This window comes from Lithobates pipiens, unplaced genomic scaffold (genome assembly GCF_037356315.1).
Source record: "Lithobates pipiens isolate NorthernLeopardFrog02 unplaced genomic scaffold, aLitPip1_a1.2 Scaffold_17, whole genome shotgun sequence".
In the NCBI taxonomy this organism is placed as follows: Eukaryota; Metazoa; Chordata; class Amphibia; order Anura; family Ranidae; genus Lithobates; species Lithobates pipiens.
This window is the reverse complement of record NW_027507755.1, coordinates 10,730,123-10,745,870: the sequence shown is the minus strand read 5'-3', so window position 1 is coordinate 10,745,870 and position 15,748 is coordinate 10,730,123.

Here is a 15,748-nt window from a genome sequence, read left to right as displayed (position 1 = left end):
CTTTTACAGGTAAAATGCAAAGTAATAATAAAAGTGCTCAGTGATAAAGTTCCTTTAAATTTTGTACCTGGGGGGTGTCTATAGTATGCCTGTAAAGGGGCGCATGTTTCCCCTGCTTAGAACTGTCCATGCACAAAGTGTCATTTCTGCAGGAAAAAAAGTCATTTAAAACCACTCGTGGCTATAATGAATTGTCGGCTCCCCGTAATACGTATAACATTCATTGAAAGTCATTGATACTAAATTGGTACAAAATTTAAAGGAATATTACACTTTTATTGTTTCACTTTAAGTATTATTAAAATCACTGCTGCTGAAGAAACTGCAGTTTTTAAAACTTTTATTTGCATTGATACATGTCCCCTGGGGCAGGACCCAGGTCCCCAAACACTTTTTAGGACAATAACTTGCATATTAACCTTTAAAATTAGCACTTTAGATTTTGAACGTTCGAGTCCCATAGACTTTAATAGGGTTCTAAAGTTCACACAAAGTTTAGGTCTGTTCTCAGGTTCTGGTGCGAACCGAACCGGGGGGTGTTCAGCTCATCCTTAACAGAGACCCAGAGGGTAGATTCCTCCTCATCAAAGGATCAATCAAGGGGAGACTATACTTTATAATCTCCTACTATGACCCCAATAAGAGACAAACTACATTTTTCCAAGCCATCCTCAAAAAAACCTTGAAACCCCTCCTGGAGGGCAATGTCATCTTTGGATGGGACTCCAATGTTGCTTTTGACCAGGGGCTTGACAAAACAAAACCCTTCAAAGCCCAGCTGACACATCCTACTAAGCCAAGTCTCAACATAGCAAGACTCCTCCACTCCCATGGCCTAGTCGACATTTGGAGGGAACTGAACCCCGCAAAAAGGGACTACACGCACTATTACTCCCACCACCAGTCCTATGCCAGGATCAATCATATCCTGGTACCCCCCAACCTCATACCCTCAACACATAAAGCGACCATCATAGACACCGTCTGGTCGGACCACTCGCTGGTTCTCCTCTCCCTACGAAACACCCTCACCAGGACGCAGGGAACACACTGGCGACTAAATGAATCGCTCTTTAGCGACTCCATCAAAACCAAAGAAATAGATGACTCCCTTAAGGAATCCTTCCGTCTAAACAATGTGGATAACATCTCCCCTGAAATGCTGTGGGCGGCCCACAAAGTAACCATCAGAGGTACAATAATCTAGCGACCCTGGTCAAGATAGAGCGTCAGATTTACATCAACAATCTGGAAAAAGCTTTTGCTGCTTTAAAAACTGGACACAAAAAATCCCTCTCTAAGGCCTTAGCGGAACAATTGGACGCTGCCAGATTGGAATTCAACTTGGCACTAAAAGCAAAAGCAGAGAAACACATCCACTGGAGCGGAGAAAAATTCTATTCACAGAAAGATAAAATAGGCCCTATGTTAGCCTCTAAGCTCTCACCAAGGTACTGCACACACACACCCTTCCCAAAATCAGAGTAGCTGGACAACCCCCAACAGCCAATCCAAACAAAATACTGGATGCCTTTCATGATTTTTACACCAAGCTCTACAGCACGGCCCCCACAGACAAGGGCCCAATAATCTCCAGATTCATCCAAGACCTTCCGATACCTACCCTATCCAATGAACATAAAGATATAATGGAGGCAGCCTTCTCAGTTGAGGAGATAATGGAGGTCATTAAAAGCCTTAAAAAAGGTTCAGCCTCAGGGCCTGATGGACTTTCAGTGCCTTATTATAAGGCCTTTGCTGACACTCTGGCCCCTTACATGGCAATTTTTTTAATGCTAAAGCCCTGGGAGGAGCCCTTTAGACCCTCAACTCAACAATGCTTACATAACAGTGATCCCCAAATCAAACAAAAACCAGGAGGAAGTGGAAAACTATAGACCTATCTCCCTCATAAATAATGACCTAACGATATTGACAAAAATCCTTGCCAACTTCTAGCCTCTTTTATTAACTGTTATGTCCATAAAGACCAAGTAGGATTTATCCCAGATAGACAGTGTCCAGACCAAATTAGAAGGGCCATTGACATTGTCTCCTTTCTACAATCCAACTGGGACAAAGGCCCCAAACAAGAGGGGAGGCACTTATCCCTCGACCTACACAAGGCTTTCGACTCGGTCGAATGGCCGTACATTTTCAAGGTCATTATTAAAAACCCCTCAGTATTGCTAGAGGCACTAGTCAGGGTTGCCCTCTGTCCCCCTTAATCTTTGCCATCGCAATTGAAACATTGACGATAGACATACGTTCCAACCCCAACATCCAGGTAGTGACCTGTGGGTCTCAAATCCACAAATGTGGACTGTTCACAGATGACATGCTGCTATTCATAACTTCTCCAATCACGTCCCTTCCAAACCTATGCAAAATACTGAATGACTTTACAGCGGCCTTGGGCCTACGGGTAAACTATGACAAGTCCCACGCTCTCAACATCTCCCTGAAACCGGACACAGTAGCAACACTACAAAGCGCCTTTGAATTCAAGTGGAGTGACTCCTCCATAGAATACTTGGGAATTAATAACACTGAAAAAAATGTGAAACCCTTGTATTCATCGAACTTCCCACAAACATAAAACAAGAATGAGATAAACATGAGGAACAGGGCATCCCGATTAACATAAGGAGAGATCATCTGAAATCTTTCCAAAGGAAAGTCAACAAATTCATATGGGGAGGGTCGAGACACAGGCTACCCCAAAAAACCCTTTTCCTTCTTAGGACACAGGGGGGGTTGGGGCTACCTCGCATTTTATGGTACTTTCTAGAAGCAAGACTAGCACAGCTCTCCACAGTGTACTCCAGACATGAAAAACTGGACTGGATACAACTAGAGAGGCAGGCGGTCCCTACCTTCACCCTAGACTATCTACTTTGGGTCCCCTCCAAGGAACGACCCCCAGTACTCTCTCCTGTCCTCTTGCAATCTCTAACTCTATGGGACAGGATAAGAACCGAGACCTGGCTGACCTTGGATAGTAGGCCCCTAGCCCATATCTTTAACAACCCAGACTTCATCCCTGGCCAAGATATCAAAGCTTTTAAATGGTGGTTGGATACTTGGTTGTATCGAAGCGGACACTACTTCCCTTCCTCTGGACAAATTTCCCTGAAATTCTGTACGCAGCAGCTAGAAATCCCGACCTCAGAATACTTCAGATTTCATCAGATACAACATTTTCTTCACAAAATATGGAAGGGGAAACCAACCCCACCCAGATTCACACCCTACGAAATATTGTGTGGCCAGACCACAGAACAGATGGGTGAAATCTCCATTATCTACCAGTCACTTGCCCACCAGTCGTGCAAATCCCTGTATATGGCCGCATGGGAAAACAACCTACAAATACACTAGGACCTGGAGAAGTGGCAGGCATCCTTTTCTAGAGCCTTTAAGGGAATAGGATATATCCCTAATATAAGAAGAGGATGTTTGCCCTGATCCAAAAAGTGATGGATCTCCAGGTCCCAAGAACCCCTGCCAATGCTCTCCTCAACGCAAATCTCCCCAAGACCTCCAAAACCAACTGCAAATTAATCCACTTTATTTCACTAGGTGCCAAGCTTACAATAGCCAAAGCATGGAAGCAACCCAGGGTCTCCTTCCCAGCTGCCAAATGTAAAATATTGTGCATTATGTCTCAGGAGAAATTGATCAGCATCTTACTAGATACCACAGCTCAGTTTGAATTGATTTGGGAACCCTGAGCCCTACACATGGGCATTTCCCTGATTCCTGGGGTATGGATATAACTATTATTCATCTTCACTTCACCTTCACACCTCCTCCTGTTGATTGGCTTTTCTTCCTCTCTTCTTCTATTCCCCACACTAACCTACCCCTTCCTTTCTTCTCTACACTATTGCCCTCTACGACAACAGGAGAGACCCTTCGGACTAAGCACCTCTAGGCTTCCTGTGGGGCATAAAGGCTAGGCACCTGAACCCCTTATCCAAATCTAATGCTTAATGCTCGAACATGGTGAATGTTAACTTCTGGTTGTTTAAGGGAGGTTCTCCGGGCAAAGTGTGATCCCTTTAGGGATGCCAGCTGGGCCTCACCAAGTACCCGAATACAGATACCAAAAAGCTGGAATGTAACGCAGGGAATACAGTGCTGACCCAGAGATAATGGCCCTTCCCCACCTCAACAATTGCTCTTACTTTTAGTCATATTGGTTTTTATTATGCCTTGCTGGAAGTAGTGTTGTTTCATGTATTCTTGTGTTGAACAAAAAAAAAATCTTTGAAAGTAAAAATTGAAACCCAAGTGCATTAGCATTGTTATTCTCCTGGAGCTTACAAAACCCAAAGTAAACAAATGAAAGAAAGGCATTTTGCATTTTCCAGCAGTCCAGGCAGTCATGCTGCGCTTTTCTTGCGGAGAAATTGCCACGTAATAACAGATTGTGAGCCTAATTTACTGTGTATTATACAAGGAAACAAACAAGGGGTTGTCAGAATACTCAGTATAGTGATTTTATTTTCGCAGTCAGTTAAACAGAGACAAGAGGAACAATAGGCTCTTCAGACAACGGCATGGGGGAGATATGGGAGGATTCTGTCCTTAGGTAGTATTCCGCTAAGCAGGAAAAGTCAGTTTTTATATGCAGACATTTAGTATGTGCGTCAACATCGGAAACTAAATTTAGCAAGACTGACTGTTATCATGCAGATAAAACACCATTGTGGAAGAAAATATGTTGCTTCGTCTTAGGGTTCCTAAAGAAAATCCAACTTGAGAAAGCTTAAAGTAAAGGCCCTACAGATTAAAATGGTGGTGTTTCATTTTTTTTTCACACAGTATTTGCGCAGTGATTTTTCAAAAGCATTTTTTTGAAAAAAACTTACTTTTTTTAATTTTGATGCACTAAGACACACTATATTTCCCAAATGTTTGATGAAATAAAAAAGATGATCTTAGGCTGAGTACATGGATACCAAACAAGACATGCTTTAAAATTGCGCACAAACGTTTGCGTGAGAGCAGGGGGAGGGGCAAGGGTGCTTTTTTTTATTATTTATTTATTTTTTTGCTTTTTCATCTTATTTTTAAACTGATCCTTTCATTTTTTTTTTTATCATTTTTATTGTATCTCAGGAAATGTAAATATCCCATATGATTGCAATAGGTAGTGACAGGTACTCTTTTTTGAAAAAAATGGGGTCTATTAGACCCCTAAGATCTCTCATCTGCCCTCAAAGCATCTGACCACACCAAGATTGTTGTGATAATATGCTTTCCCAATTTCCCAATGGCGCTGTTTACATCCGGCGAAATCTAAGTCATGAAATGCTCGTAGCTTCCGATTTCTTAGGCCATAGAGATTATTGGAGTCATTCTGGTCTCTGATCAGTTCTATGGTCAGCTGGTGGAACCACTGGCTGCCTTCTCAGGTTCCCTGTTTGGTCAGGAGAGCCAGAGAAAGACATAGAAGACAGTAGGGGGGGGGGGGACATTCCCTCCCCCTGCTTGTAAAATCAGTCTAGAGGCTAATTAGCTGCTAGGGTTGCTTTTATATGAAAGCCGACCACTGGCTGAAAATAATGATACCAAGATGATACCTAAACTCGCAGGCATCATTCTGGTATAACCACTCAAAGTCCAGAAACATACCAGTACATTGCTGGTCCTTGTTGGGCATATACTGTAATCACAGGCTGCATGAAAAAAAAGAGATTGATCGTGGGTAAGCCCTTCATTAAAATACCTCGCTTGATCCATCCACTTCTAACGATGGGCATACATACATGCACCATTTTGTTTTTAGCTGTGGTGGTGGAATCACCTCCTACAGAGCTGGAGTCACGGCTTTATGTTTTGTGGAAGCAAACGCTGTTGCTGTCAAGATAAATAAATCAGTGCTGCAGCTGAATGGTCTAAAAAATATAGGCCAAAGCATGGGGGCATCCACAGCAAAAGTTAGGAGCAAATAGCTCCTCCACTCCTGCTGCCCCCATTCTTCGGCATATATGCTCTTTTTTTAAAGGGGTTGTAAAGGTAAATTTTTTATTTTCTACATAGGTTCCTTTAAGCTAGTGCATTCTTGGTTCACTTACCTTTTCCTTTGATTTCCCTTCTAAATGTTTTTTTGCTTTGTCTGAATATCTCACTTCCTGTTTCTCCTCAGTAAACTTCTCACCATCATCCGAGCTGGTGGTTAGTCAGCCAGAACAGCTTACTGAACAGCTTACTGGGGTGAAACAGGAAGTGAGAAATTTAGACAAAGAAAACAAAGAAAAAAAACATTTAGAAGGGAAATCGAAGGAAAAGATAAGTGAACCAACAATGCACTAGCTTAAAGGAACCTATGTAGAAAATAAAAAAATTACCTTTACAACCCCTTTAACTGTGGTGGTGAAATCACCTCCTACAGCGCTGGAGTCACGGCTTTATGTGTATCGTGAGAGCTGTTGCTGTCAAGATAAATAAATCCGTGCTGCAGCTGAATGGCGTACCTGAAAACAAAAAAATGGTTAACAATAAAACACAGTAAACAGTAAATTATAAAAAAAAAATGACATACCTGAAAAGCAAACATGATAAAACATAATAACAATAAAACTTTGCAGAATCAAATACAGTAAAAAAGAGCAGAACAAGAGAGAGAGAGAGAGAGAGAGAGAGAGAACAATAAAACGACAACTATTTTTTTTTATATATTTTTTTGTGTGTTTTTTTTTATTTTTTACTTTTTTTTATTCTTTTTTTGTAACTGTAACGGTTCCAGGTTCGGGTCTCTCAAAATGCGATGGCATCTGATATAGATCTGATCAGATCAGATATTGATCCGTTCAGATACTATACTACTAATGGAGGTGTATGCTGTGTGCGTTGGTGTTAGCGGTACTGGCACTAACCTGACGTTATAGAGATAAAATGTGAATACCGTATATACTCGAGTATAAGCCGAGATTTTCAGCCTCTTTTTTGAGGCTGAAAGTGCCCCCCTCGGCTTATACCCGAGTCATCGCCTTCTGCCTGCCCGATCAGCATGTCGAGCAGACAGACGGCGGCCATTCTACTATTCAAAAGCCGCGCCTCCCTGTCTGTGATAGGCGGAACACTCAATTTCCCAGCAGTCAGTGGTCCGCCTATCACGGACATCCGCTCATCCTCATACTACAGACGAGGATGAGAGGATGTCCGTGATAGGCGGAACACAGACTGCTGGGAAATTGAGTGTTCCGCCTATCACAGACGGAGGCGCGGCTTTTGAACAGTGGAATGGCCACCAAGGCGCCGACGCCGTCTGTCAGACGAGAAGAGCGGCGATCCTGGCATGGCAGAAGCACACAGGCTCGGGACGCAGGCTCGGGACGCAGGCTCGGGACACAGGTAGGCTGCACACACAGGGATGGACGGACACACAGGGATGGACGGACACACAGGGATGGACGGACACACAGGGATGGACAGGCATGTCTCACCCTCGGCTTATACTCGAGTCAATAAGTTTCCCAGTTTTTTTGTGGTAAATTGGGGGCCTCGGCTTATATTCGGGTCGGCCTATACTCGAGTATATATGGTATATGGGAATCCCTCCTCATTTAATGTGTAGCACTCACCGATTAATTATCGTGGGGTGTAATCAATAACAGTAATATATCCAAAAAAAAATTTGAAAAATATATGATAATAAACACACCCTGAAGAGTAAAACTACATAATTTTATTAGCTATATATAGCAAGTTACAAAATAGTAATCTAAAATGCCCTAGTCCTTTACAAAATAAAACAGGGGAAGTTTCAAAGATAATAAATGACTTCCACTGGTTCTATATCCTCCCCCAAAAAAACATTTAAACCAGACAATCCATATAATCCATCCTATCCACAATGGAGATGGAGATATGCATTCAGTGAATTCCTCCCTCCCTTTGATAAAGCGCACTCCCCAAAACACCTGTTATTAACCCCAGCTACCTAAAGCAAGGACTAAACTGAGTTTTCCTGTAAAGAGCAGTGTGATACACTATATTGCCAAAAGTTTTAGGACACCTACCTTAACACGCACATGAACTTTATTTGCATCCCAGTCTTAGGGTTCAATATTGAGTTGGTCCACCCTTTGCACCTATATCAGCTTCAACTCTTCTGGGAATGCTGTCCACAAGGTTTAGGAGTGTGTCTATGGGAATGTTTGGCCATTCTTCTATAAGAGCATTTGTGAGGTTAGGCACTGATGTTAGATGAGAAGGCCTGGCTCGCAGTCTCTGCTTTAATTCATCCCAAAGGTGCTCTACTGGGTTGAGGTTCCTTAACCCCAAACTCGCTCATCCACACTATATTGGCAAAAGTATTGTGCCACCTCTCAAAATCATTTGGTGGAGGGGGATTATGGTGTAGGGCCGTTTTTCAGGGGTTGGGCTTGACCCCTTAGTTCCAGTGAAGGGAAATTTTAAGATGCCCGCATACCAAGACATTTTGGACAATTTCATGCTCCCAACTTTGTGGAAACAAGGGTCACTAGAGTATATTACCTACTGAAGTTCTCATTAAAGTGTAGCACTGCCCCCTTAAGGACTGCTTTGATCTACCTGTTCAACTGCACCTTTAAATGACACTCCAACACAAGTCAAATACATTTTATCTTAGGTTTTACTGTAATAAAGGTATATGCACAGAAAGGGGTTATTGATCAATTGAGTTCTGGATAACAGCCAAGACTCAGGTGAGAAATACCCTAAACAAAGCTTAGTTACAGTTCAACAGTACAAAGGCACAATATACATGTGTGTATATATATATATATATATATATATATATATATATATATATACAGTGGAATACAAACTATAGGATAAACTGAAGAGGTTGTAAGGAATCCACTGGTTAATGCAATATGATACCACACTAAAGGTGGGATCCCATTCTGGCCTATTCAACCTTCATATCCTAATGAGAGACCAATGATAAAAAGTGGGATAGGGCCCTCTAAACGATAGCAACAACAATGTCCACAATGCAGGCCTGCAATGGTCTTCACCGGGAGATGAAGCTCATTGAATTATATCCAAAATATAAATACAGTGAGGTGATGGCAAGCAAGACAGCTTAAACAGACTAGTGATATTCCTTATAGTAGTTTGGGATATGGATGTCTATGTACAGTGCATTATGCAATGCAGTAAAGTGTTTCCATGGGCAAGGTGTCTGTACACAGTGTTCAAGCAACATAACCAGGATTGTGAACTATGGGCGTCCACTCTTTCACCAACTGCAGAGCCAGATACAGTAGGAGCCTCCTAAACAGCGACCCTGAATGAGACATCTTTCGCGGAGATGAACAGCGATGACCCTCCAGCTGCTGGACACAGGCGGTCGTCAGATCCATCTGAAGTGGTGCCGCGGAGATGTCTCACGAATGGTAAGCAGAGTTGGGCCTTCTGGGGCCGGGCTGGAGTCAATCGGTTACCACGTGGTAGACCACAGCCTTCTCTCTTTGCAGCAGAGAGGCGCTCACTCTGTGAGGCTCAGGAAGAAGAGAGTGTGTGGTTGATCTGCTGGCCCTTTTGTAGTTCCTCCCAGAGGTCTGTTTGTGTTGTACTTCTGGGATGTGTAGTCCAGGGGTAATATCACAACATCAGAATTTGCTGATCCTCTGATCCTCCCAGCTTGGCTCACACAGATGATGTCAGTTACTGAAGTACAGCACTAGAGGGACATTGGAATCGATGGAGAAAAAAAGGGGGGTGGTCTGCAAAGCAAGGTAACTATAGTCCACTGTCAACTACAAAAGCATCATAAAAAGTCCACCCCTAGAATGGTTAGTGAGCCTGAAGAGTGATTGTACCTGTATGTCTTTCTGCAAAGAAATCACTGGGAAAGGATCTGGTCAATCTACCTAGTAGCTCCACGGGGGTAGCGCTACATGTAGAGTATATACTGTGCACATGGTTTTGGGGGGGGGGGGGGGGCAGGGATTCTGGGAGGGGATCATATCTGGGAGAGCACAGATCTTAGATTTGGGTTTTTTGAATGTCATATGGACATATGCGGGATGATAATTGTTAGTCATGCTTCTAATTTCAATCACCAGCCACATTTATTCAGCACTTTCTGACAATCTATCTGATAATAAGGAGCTTCTCCTGGAGTTGGATAAGTCAGAGATAGAGATGAGGTTCGGGTTTGTTGCTACCATGGGTACACAGCAAAACTCCAGGATTTGTGAACTTTGCGAATCGTGAACCTTTGGCCAAACATGTCATAGGTTTGCCACTAGAGTTATGGAACAACCTTTGCCTCTGGTCAACTGAGTCAAACCTTGGAAGTGTAGCCACCTTGCTGGACACTGGTGTTTCTCTTCAAATTTAGTGATGCTAACCTTCAGTCATCTTAAATGAATTAATAGTTTAGCTTTCTTGTGTTGCTCCTAGGAAATGGTTACCGTCAGAGCTGCACAAATCAGAGCTAGGAATATATCTCTCCTTGGCCAACCACTAAAAGGTTTATTGCCAGTAGAGTGGGCTGGGAGATGGTATACATATTCAGAGAGAGACCCTGGGAATCCAGTTCTCTCCTGGGTCCTTGCCTAGGAAATTAGTGTGTTTGGCTGTTTCATCCATTTTGGCCTGTGGCCTGAATGGGTGACCATGTAGCTGGGCAAAGGCCTAAGTTCAAACTTGTGTAACCTGGGCATTGAGGAGCCATGGAGGAACTCCAGATGAGTTGAAGGACAGAGAAGCTTGGATCATAAGCATGGACCTCCCTGAAGTATAGTGTCTTCTCCTCAGTAGTGCTGGCAGCTGAACCAAAAAGTGCTTTACAGTCAGAAGCTACAGTCAGAGTGTGGGTCAGCTTAAAGCTTCTCCATCTTCGAAGAATGGGAATACTTCTTTTCCCCTTTTCTGAAGTCTGCTAGTCCATGGGTGTCCTGTACCCTTACCCTCTTTCCCCTCTTTTCCCTGAGTTTTGAGTTAGAGTCTGTTCTTTGCACAATTGAATGGCACCCACCTGTACACACTGCTCCACTATTGCTGAAAACGACACCCTGAGGTAAAATTCCAGCTCACTCTGTCCCTGGGGGTCCCACTAACCTTTAGGGGTTGGGGGGGCTACAAAATAAATAGATAACCATCCCCCTTGTTATAAAAAGATGGGCTCACAGCCGCCATATTGCAAATTCATGTTGGAGCTCATAGGGAGAACTGAATTTCTGTGTAGGCAGTTAATTTTTTCATTTTCTTGGTTCTAGGTAGTAGTTTGCGGTCATGCGAAATCAGCTTTAAAGGATGACTCCAGACATAGAAGTGAGCCACAATAAACACAGTTAACCTTCTAACAAGGTTAACTTGCTGTACTGTTAACCATTACTACAGTTAGAGAACATCAACTCCCGGGTGTGCAGGATTTAGGAACCGATTTCTCCGAACCTGCACTGGCATCCATCAACCCAGTAAAACGTGTGTCACCTCACTCCCAGTAACATGTTCACGGTTACTAAAGGATACAAGAAAATTAACCCCACTCCATAAATACATGCTTGCTCTCTCTCAGGGGCCCCCCTCTCTGCTTTATATAACTCTCCCGTTACTCCCAGGCTAGGTCCCTAGGTGCACTGTGCCATGGGTCTAGTTGCAGTATGTGAGAAACTGGCCACAAGTAAAGATGCCAAGCACCTAAACCCCTTCACTACTAGTGTGACCATCACTCTATGCCAAGTCACCCATTCCCTGGCTGGTTGGCTCCATTAAGCAATGTCATATACAGTATATGGGTGTCCCTAGCAAAGGCAATATAGCCTACACTAGAAAGCAAATTACATGCTGGATTAAAATGTTCTGTATCTGCTCTAACCTACAGTCCCCTTGTTACAAACCCTATTCTTTCGAAACACCATGCAATGCACCACTTCTCTATTTAATTCACAAATACTAGAAATCTGAAAATGGAAAGGCAATTGAATGCAATGTGCAACACAAACAGTTCATCTTTGGAATACTTTCATAAATAAGGTCTAATGCGTCTCCTTGCTGCCATGTTGTTTCCCAGACATATTCTTTGTAGAGACACTCCTGTACCTATTCATTCATTTTCTTCTGGAATACAGAGCGTGGGACAAATATTATCACGTCAACCAATACCAGATGGAATGCTGCTAGTAGTACCAATACTACCACAGAAAAAATCCAATATTTTAAATGTTAACAGCAATTAAATTAGCATGTTTTTATTTATTCACTGGACCCTGCTGCCCCCAGAGCCCGCTGCCTGACAGAGCGTACACCATCAACCTCATTATAGGCAAATCCCTGCTTGCATTGTAATTATTCGTTTTAAAACTTTAATTACACACAGAATTAATTGTTTTGTTTTCGGTAGCGTTCGGTGGGTGAGAGAAAAAAGATTAAATCCTACTTACTTAGAAGCAGTGACCTATAATGCTCTTAAAGTCAAGCAAGGGTTCCATGGATCACGTAGAGATGTAAGTGTGGGGATTCCCTGCAGCTGCTCCCAGCAAGGTGAGTGCATAGAACAAGGGGTTGGTTTATGGGCTATAAGAGATTAGCATTAGGGCTAGAGATCAGAGGACTTACTTTAAAGTATATCTAAAGCCATTTTAACTAGGTAAAAGTTAAACCTGAACTCCGGAATAAGCAAATATTGTCTAAATAAAAGAGGCATGCACATTCTTGATTGAATCTTGATGTGCTTTGTGTATTTCTTTCAGATCTGTACTATAATACAGCTTGAAACCCTTGTGCAGGAGCTTTCTGTAATAAGGCCTGGTGACTGCTGCTCCCTCTCCTTGTGGCGGGTGACTGGTCTTGTCTCCGCCCCCCTCCTGTAGTTTTCTGCAGGCAGCATGTAGGGGGTGGAGCCTACTGGGCCCTTTCTACATACAGTTCTGCACTCTGCACAGGCTATGTTCAGCACAGTGATAATGTCAATGCTACTTTTATTCAATAATAACTGTGTTTGCAAAGGCATTTGGTGTACATAAAGTGGATTTACACACACCGGCCACTTTTTTAGGTATACCTGTTCAATTGCTTGGTAACACAAATTGCTAATCAGCCAATCACATGGCAGCAACTCAATGCATTTAGACATTTAGACGTGGTAAAGACGACTTTCTGAAATTCAAACCGAGAATCAGAATTGGGAAGGAACTGGATTTAAGTGACTTTGAACGTGGTATGGTTGTTGGGGCCAGATGGGCTGGGCTGAGTATTTCAAATATTGCTGATCGACTGGGATTTTCATGCACAACCATCTCTAGGGTTTACAAAAAAGAGAAAATATCCAGTGAGCAGCAGTTGTGTGGATGAAAATGCCTTGTTGATGTCAGAGGTCAGAGGAGAATGGGCAGACTATTTTGAGATTATAGAAAGGCAACAGTGACTCAAATATCCGCTTGTTACAACCAATGTATGCAGAATACCATCTCTGAACACACAACACATCAAACCTTGAAGTAGATGGGCTACAGCAGCAGAATACCACACCGGATGCCACTCCTGTTAGCTGAGAACAGGGAACTGAGACTCCAATTCACCCAGGCTCACCCAAATTGGACAATAGAAGTTTGGAAGAAACTTTGCCTGATCTGATGAGTTTCAAATTTGGCAGCGATATTCAGATGACAGGGTCAGAAACATAAAAACATGGATTCATCCTGCCTTGTATTAACGGTTCAGGCTCGTGGTGGTGAAATGGTGTGGGAGATATTTTCTTGGCACACTTTGGGCCCCCTAGTACCAATTGAATATCACACTCAAATACATATCAAATAATCAAATAGTGTTCAATATAAGTAAATGGTGTTCAATATAATACATTTTGCAATAATAAAGTCCACGAACCCCCACCAACGATTCTTCAATCATATGCACAGTGATGTATACAAATTCAGTGACAGGAAAAAGTGCCGTCTTCCACCGGTTTAGGCAAACATCCTACTCACCGGAATGATCAAACACAATGACAGATGTCCAATAAGCAGAGATGTGTATAAAGATGTGTCCACCAAATACAAACGCCTCTCGCCAGTGATGAAGCCAAACGAAGATGAGAAGCATAAATCAAAGGAAGAAAAGAGAACTCATAGTGTAGCTTGTAGCCAGTTTATTCATAATCAATTGTGGTTTTCGTTACGATAAAAAGTGCATAAAAAAGGAGCAGGTACGCCAGGTTGCATTCCACCTGTGCTCCAATACAATCGTGGAAGTGACGTATCACGCACTACGTAATCCAACGCATTTCGTCAGCACTTCTGACGTCATCAGGGGTCATGTGATCGGGAACACTATTTGATTATTTATATATATTTGAACGCGGTTTTAAATTAAATAATAATTTTCACTTCACAATTTGACCTTTGGTTACACCACGGGCTGCTCTTTATTTATTTTATTTATATTCCATATTTATATTATTTACACAGTAAGGTTGAATAAAGACACCAGTCCATCCAGAGTGAGTGTAGGTGAGTCTACAATTGTCCCTATCCCTGTATACATTGTGTCTCATTAAGAAGCTCATCTATTATATATATTATTTATTTAAGGTACCCTTATACCGTCGTCAATTTTATGCAGCGCTCGACACATATATCACACACTCACATCAGTCCCTACCCTCAAGGAGCCCACAATCCAAGGTCCCCAACTCACATTCATATACTAGGGCCAATTTTGGACAGAAGCCAATTAACCTACCTGCATGTCTTTGGAGTGTGGGAGGTAACCAGAGTACCCAGAGGAAACCCACGCAGGCACAGGGAGAACTTACAAACTCCAGGCAGGTAGTGTCATGGTTGGGATTTGAACCAGCAACACATTTTACTGCTAGGTGAGAGTGCTAACCACTACACCAATATTTTTACAAATTGAGTATTGTTTAAGTGGCACAATCTACCTGAGTATTGTTGCTGATCATGTCCATCACTTTATGACCACAGAATAGCCATCTTCTGATGGCTCCCTCCAGCAGGATCATGCACAATGTCACAAAGCTCAAATCATCTCACCATTGATTTCTTGTACATGACAATGAGGTCACTGTACTCCAATGGCCTCCACAGTCATCAGATCTCAATCCAATAGAGCACCTATGGGAGATTTGCATCATGGATGTGCAGCCGACAAATCATGTCAATATGGAGCAAAATGTCTGAGGAATGTTTCCAACACCTTGCTGAATCTATGCCATGAAGAATTAACCAGTTCAATACCGGGCCATAGTCAAATGACGCCAACAGATGGGATCTCCCATCCTGGGTGGGCGTCATATGACGTCCTCAGTATTTCGCTACTCCTGCGGGCCCCCAGGGCCCCTGGGGGCCCGCAGCGTGGCGTACGTGGATGAGGTGTGTCCCTTGAACACAGCCCATCCCCGATCTGTGGGATTTTCATCCACATCCACCCCCCCGATACACGTGACCGGCCGTGTCCAATCACAACCGGTCACATGTACTGTGCATTCACAGCGCTCGTGTACGTGCCTAGGGCGCGTGCAGAGTGGTGATCAGGGATGCAGCTTGTCACCCTGACACAGCCCGACTCCGATCGCAGTAAAGAGCCAATGAAATTGGCTGTGCCCAATCACAGCCAGTCACAGAATGTAAACAAACCGTGGTAACGAGATGTTACCGGGTTCTCCTCCTCACACACTGATCGAGTGTGAAGAGATTGCGGTAACATCTCGTTACCGCCTAGTGTACACACCAACATACACTGATTACCCCCCCCAAGAGGACCTTTCACCATCTGA